This window comes from Ruditapes philippinarum, unplaced genomic scaffold, assembly GCF_026571515.1.
Source record: "Ruditapes philippinarum isolate M1 unplaced genomic scaffold, ASM2657151v2 ctg11733_1_1_1_1, whole genome shotgun sequence".
In the NCBI taxonomy this organism is placed as follows: Eukaryota; Metazoa; Mollusca; class Bivalvia; order Venerida; family Veneridae; genus Ruditapes; species Ruditapes philippinarum.
The window spans coordinates 1-7,153 of NW_026858772.1; the positions used below are offsets into that span (position 1 = coordinate 1).

The window sequence follows — 7,153 nt, forward strand, 5'->3', positions numbered from 1 at the left end:
ACCCCTTTTTAAAGTCTGATATCCCGAACACCTCTTGACCCTTCTACCTCGTGACGTCGCACTCCATTATCCAGTTTAAAGCTAATATCTGACGTTTTAATAATTAAGCTACACATTCTTTAACCTTCTGAAACGATCAGAAATTAAGTCACCTGTGAAGTGTGACGTCATATAATGGAATACCCAAGTCGATTATTTTTAGTATCGACTGTCAGTTTAAAGACACGTAAACCGATCAATACACAATAAACAGGTATTAAGATAAACTTGATTTATATTTGTAGAAAATATTTTAAACTTTATTTTTAAGTATATCATGTAAAAGTTATAGTACAGGAAACGAGTTAGTTACGAGGATATAACACTGGCTGGGGCGACATCTAACCTAACGGCCTCACCATTTTTTAGCAGAAACACCCCTTGATCTCGCCCCAGCCAGTGTTATATCCTCGTAACTAACTCGTTTCATGTACTATAACTATTACATGGCCAAAACTTGTACCTTTTTTACAACACATTATCCATCCAATAAACGATTCGGATATATTTTAAATAATGACTGCTGATATGATCATAAAATGATTATTAAATTACATTTAGTGTCAACTTTATTTGTACTTCAATAAAAACGCTGTATTTCTTTAAAATTATGCGTGTTAATTTTCATAGACGACGAAAGCCGATAAAATAACAAAATTCCGTTCATAGTAGTGCTTTGTAAAAATTACGGAATACCGTAATAGTGCCATCGGGTTTATACTTTAGTGTCCAGCTTTATTTGTCATCCAATGAAAACGCTGTATTTCTTCAAAATTCTGTGCGTTAATTTTCATAGAAGTACAAAAGTGGATACTATATCAAATTTCGTCCATAGTCGACTTCTATTTTTCATAGTACTTTATAAAACAGCATAGTGACGTACTTAAGTAAATAATAATGAGGCCAAATAAAGCTTGACACTAAGTATGTGAGTATTCATCCTAAGCTGTTCTACAGAAATTAGAAACATTCTTCTGTCGCTTTCGCTCCCGTCGAAGTTTCTAATTTATATAGAACAGCTCGGATGAACACTAACATATACTTATAATTCAGAAGGCGACAGTGCGATGGCGACAGTGAGATAGTTCGATGGCGACAGTGCGATAATGCGATGACAACAGTACGAAAATGCGACTATGCGATGGTGACTATGCGATAATGCAATGGCGACAGTGCGATAACGCGATGACGACAGTGCGATAATGCGATGGCGACAATGCGACAATACTTTCGCGTTGTTGTCATCGCACTATCGTACTGTCGCCATCGCACTATCGCATTGTCGCATAACGTACTGTCGTCATTGCATTATCGCACTGTCGCCATCGCACTATTGCAGTGTCGCCATTGCACTGTCGTATTGTCGTCATCGCACTAGCGTACTGTCGACTATCGTCTTCCGGTGGACAATTTTAAACTGCTGACAAATAAGCTGACGGTATAAAAGTATGGTAATTTTTTTTTGTCAAAAGATATTTTTCTTCTTGTTTTGTTCTTTTCTTTTTTCTTTTGTGTTTGTTTCTTTTTCCCTTTTATATACTGAAACGGCCCAATAAAATTATAAATTAATAAAAAGTAACATTTGATATCAAAAGATAGAGGGAAGTACTTATATAAAATACACGGAAAATGTAAAAAACTGTGCGAAACTCTAAAATCGAGAGAAGTTTTGATGAAAAAGATGTTATATTGACATTTAAATGATGCAAAATATATTCAATTGGTCAGTACAACATAGAGGATATTCAAGTTTTTTCCCTAACAATACAGGATTTATTTTTATCGAGTGGTATGAAAATAAATATTTCATCAGTTGCGGTATTATTATATACTTTTTATGGTCAGCAGATTCTACTAAACGTTTAACTGGTCAGCAGATTCTACTATATGTTTACCTGGTCAGCAGATTCTACTATATGTTTAACTGGTCAGCAGATTCTACTATATGTTTAACTGGTCAGCAGATTCTACTATACGTTTAACTGGTCAGCAGATTCTACTATATGTTTAACTGGTCAGCAGATTCTACTATATGTTTAACTGGTCAGCAGATTCTACTATATGTTTAACTGGTCAGCAGATTCTACTAGATTCTACTATACGTTTAACTGGACAGCAGATTCTACTATATGTTTAACTGGTCAGCAGATTCTACTATATGTTTAACTGGTCAGCAGATTCTTCTATATGTTTAACTGGTCAGCAGATTCTTCTATATGTTTAACTGGTCAGCAGATTCTACTATATGTTTAACTGGTCAGCAGATTTTGCAATATGTTTAACTGGTCAGCAGATTCTACTGCATGCTTAACTGGTCAGCAGATTCTACTAGATTCTACTATACGTTAACTGGTCAGCAGATTCTACTATATGTTTTACTGGTCAGGAGATTCTTCTATATGTTTAACTGGTCAGCAGATTCTTCTATATGTTTAACTGGTCAGCAGATTCTACTATACGTTTAACTGGTCAGCAGATTCTACTATACGTTAACTGGTCAGCAGATTCTACTATATGTTTAACTGGTCAGCAGATTCTACTATACGTTAACTGGTCAGCAGATTCTATTATACGTTTACTGGTCAGCACATTCTTCTATATGTTTAACTTGTCAGCAGATTCTTCTATATGTTTAACTGGTCAGCAGATTCTACTATACGTTAACTGGTCAGCAGATTATACTATATGTTTAACTGCTCAGCAGATTCTACTATACGTTAACTGGTCAGCAAATTCTTCTATATGTTTAACTGGTCAGCAGATTCTACTATACGTTAACTAATCAGCAGATTCTTCTATATGTTTAACTGGTCAGCAGATTCTACTATACCTTAACTGGTCAGCAGATTCTACTATACGTTAACTGGTCAGCAGATTCTACTATACGTTAACTGGTCAGCAAATTCTTCTATATGTTTAACTGGTCAGCAGATTCTTCTATATGTTTAACTGGTCAGCAGATTCTACTATACGTTAACTGGTCAGCAGATTCTACTATACGTTTAACTGGTCAGCAGATTCTACTATATGTTTTACTGATCAGCAGATTTTTTTATATGTTTAACTGGTCAGCAGATTCTTCTATATGTTTAACTGGTCAGCAGGTTCTTCTATATGCTTAACAGGTTAGCAGTTTCTACTATACGTTTAACTGGTAAGCAGATTCAACTATATGTTAACTGGTCAGCAGATTCTTCTATATGTTTAACTGGTCAGCAGATTCTACTACATTCTACTATACGTTTAACTGGTCAGCAGATTCTACTATATGTTTAACTGGTCAGCAGATTCTTCTATATGTTTAACTGGTCAGCAGATTCTTCTATATGTTTAACTGGTCAGCAGATTCTACTATATGTTTAACTGGTCAGCAGATTCTACTATATGTTTAACTGGTCAGCAGATTCTACTATATGTTTAACTGGTCAGCAGATTCTACTAGATTCTACTATACGTTTAACTGGTCAGCAGATTCTACTATATGTTTAACTGGTCAGCAGATTCTTCTATATGTTTAACTAGTCAGCAGATTCTTCTATATGTTTAACTAGTCAGCAGATTCTACTATATGTTTAACTAGTCAGCAGATTCTACTATACGTTTAACTGGTCAGCAGATTCTACTATATGTTTAACTGGTCAGCAGATTCTACTATATGTTTAACTGGTCAGCAGATTCTACTATACGTTTAACTGGTCAGCAGATTCTTCTATATGTTTAACTGGTCAGCAGATTCTTCTATATGTTTAACTGGTCAGCAGATTCTACTATACGTTTAACTGGTCAGCAGATTATACTATATGTTTAACTGCTCAGCAGATTTTACTATACGTTAACTGGTCAGCAATTCTTCTATATGTTTAACTGGTCAGCAGATTCTACTATACGTTAACTAATCAGCAGATTCTTCTATATGTTTAACTGGTCAGCAGATTCTACTATACCTTAACTGGTCAGCAGATTCTACTATACGTTAACTGGTCAGCAGATTCTACTATACGTTTAACTGGTCAGCAAATTCTTCTATATGTTTAACTGGTCAGCAGATTCTTCTATATGTTTAACTGGTCAGCAGATTCTACTATACGTTAACTGGTCAGCAGATTCTACTATACGTTAAATGGTCAGCAGATTCTACTATATGTTTAACTGGTCAGCTGATTCTACTAAATGTTTAACTGGTCAGCAGGTTCTTCTTTATGTTTAACTGGTCAGCAGATTCTTCTATATGTTTAACTGGTCAGCAGATTCTACTATACGTTAACTGGTCAGCAGATTCTACTATACGTTAAATGGTCAGCAGATTCTACTATATGTTTAACTGGTCAGCAGATTCTACTATACGTTAAACTGATCAGCAGAGTCTTCTGTATGTTTAACTGGTCTGCAGATTCTACTATACGTTAAACTGGTCAGCAGATTCTTCTATATATTTTTACTGGTCAGAAGATTATACTATACGTTAAACTGGTCAGCAGATTCTTCTATATGTTTAACTGGTCAGCAGATTCTACTATACGTTAAACTGGTCAGCAGATTCTTCTATACGTTAAACTGGTCAGCAGATTCTACTATATGTTTAACTTGTCAGCAGATTCTACTAGATTCTACTGTACATTAAACTGGTCAGCAGATTCTACTATATGCTTAACTGGTCAGCAAATTCTACTATATGTTTTACTGGTCAGTAGATTCTACTATATGTTTAACTGGTCAGCAGTTTCTTCATATGTTTAACTTGTCAGCAGATTCTTCTATAAGTTTAACTGGTCAGCAGGTTCTTCTATATGTTTAACTGGTCAGCAGATACTACTTTACGTTTAACTGGTCAGCATGACATACAGTACGTTAAATCTACTGACCATGTAAAATAAGATGAAAATACGGCAAAAACCACTGAAGCAATATACTTTTGTTTGTCAGTAGTGGTTTAATTGGTTTGCGAGATGTAGATAATTTTATATTTACTAACATTACAATATAAATAAGAAATTGCTTGCAAAAAACATATTTCTCTATACATATATATCTAATTTGTCAACTGTTTTCACTGCAAGTGTAAATGGTCAACAGATTTTACTATATGTTTAACCCTTTACCTCATATAGACATGTTTTCACGCCTTTTAACCCCACCCCTTTTGAGGCCTTAAATAGTAAAAACAATGCCCTATTTAATCCCCAAACACTTGTACTTTTGGAAAAGACCAAATATACCTAAATTTGTTACATTGATGAATTCAGAAAATGATATAGAAATTAGAAACTTATCAATGTATATATTTAAAGCTTTCGATGTTCGAAACACTATTCTTTACAGTTAATCAAAAGTTTGTCCCAAACGCTGTATCACTGTATCTTACATACACTTATTTTCGTTTTGTTTTGCGATTTACTTCCTTATTAATAGGATAGTATCTGTGTGTAACCAAAGGGAAATAATCAGTTGTAGTTTATTGATTGAAATCTGTAGGAGTGATTTCCCTTGGCTGTTTTATTAGTTAATCATGCGTGTAATTGTTCCCGCCGTTTTCTGAGTTGTCATCAGTTTTTGGTAGAAGGCAGACATGTTTTTCAGTTGTTTAAAATAATAAATTGGTTATTAATTCTTAAATAGGATTTTGGATTGAGGTTGGTGAAGTTTAATATTGGTTGCTTACTTTGTTTAAGTGAGTTACAAATGAGCTGTGTGTCTAAAGTTTATTAAAATAAGATATTCATGTATATTGTACATGATTTGTTTACAATGCATCTGATAATGGCAGCATATTTAAAGTAATATCTATTTGCAGTAATTAATATAAATCACTGTCATTCTCTATTGTGCACATGTTTAATTACAGTATGTTGCAGTAACATCACAAGATTGAGAGGATTTTTGTATGAGTGTCATTGAGTCCAATCCACAATTGGTATGTATAATTGTACAAGTCATATTACTGTTTTACTATTTTATAAGTTTACTATATTCATTTAATAGACCACTGGATTGAATTATTTAATATTTAATATAATACAGAAAATAGTACTTGGAATGTTCAGTCATTAATTTAGAAGTAATTAATTGATGTAATGGTTTAATGACTGTTATATTGGCTATTTGATGTGAGATGTTTGTTATAATCATGCTATGACTTAAATTGTATATATTGTGATGTGTGTTAATGATCTCAGTATGTACATGTATTTAGTATTGCTATATTTGTTTGTTTCAGGGCTTGATCTACTTATTGATCTACATATTAATCTACTTATTGATCTACATATTAATCTTCATATTGATCTACATATTGATATCTTTCTGATACTGATTATATATTGATTGGTGCTTTTACAAGTGCTTGATGTGAAGTTGTGAATGTGATGTGACTTTAACCTCTTGGGTTAAATCTACTTGATCTTTATATCGATATAGTAATATACTGAGATCATACAATGAATGGACATTTCAATTAAAAGTATTGAACGAACTCAGCCTCGTTGATATTTATTCCTTTACATCTTTAAGGGCATAATTTTAACAAAGGTAACATTTGGCGCCCAACAGCTTGTTGATTACTTCATTTGAATATTTTAGCAAGATTCTTGCATTTTACAGGTGAAATACTTTAAAACATAACATATATATATACAGTATATTTTGCTATTTTACAAAATATATTGATAATTGATTATCATTCTGATAATTTATTATCATTCTGGTACTTTATATATTTAACAGTGTAATATTGTGCAATTTCAGGGAAAGATTACTGATTATTTTTATAGAATATGCTGATTAAATTTTGAAAAGGGTTACTTTATAAAAGAAATTCTTTTCTTGGTGAGCAGAATATTACTGATAGTAATATATTTGAATTTTCAGTCTTTTGCATTAGCTTTATTTACATTGTTGAAATTAAATTGATTTTAAAATGGATGAGAAAAAAGGAGCAGAGGGAGGAGAAGAAAAAGCTACAAAATCTACCGAGGATATGGAATCTGTTGATCTAACAGAGGAAGATGTTAATTTGTTAGAAGCTTTTCATGAGCTCAAACTTAGACCGGAACTTGGAGGTGCGGAGGATTTGGTGAAATTTTTGAAACGATTTAATAAACGGGAAGATGAAAAGGAT

The 7,153-nt window shown here is 33.0% G+C and overlaps 1 long non-coding RNA gene across 1 annotated transcript; it reads left to right on the forward strand.

Moving 5' to 3' along the window:
• Positions 1 to 5,460: 5,460 nt before the first annotated feature.
• LOC132754253 (uncharacterized) lies at positions 5,461 to 6,589 on the forward strand. The gene is made up of 3 exons (XR_009629050.1): positions 5,461 to 5,669; positions 5,882 to 5,950; positions 6,254 to 6,589. It is a non-coding gene; the product is annotated as an uncharacterized LOC132754253 (long non-coding RNA).
• Positions 6,590 to 7,153: the final 564 nt, after the last annotated feature.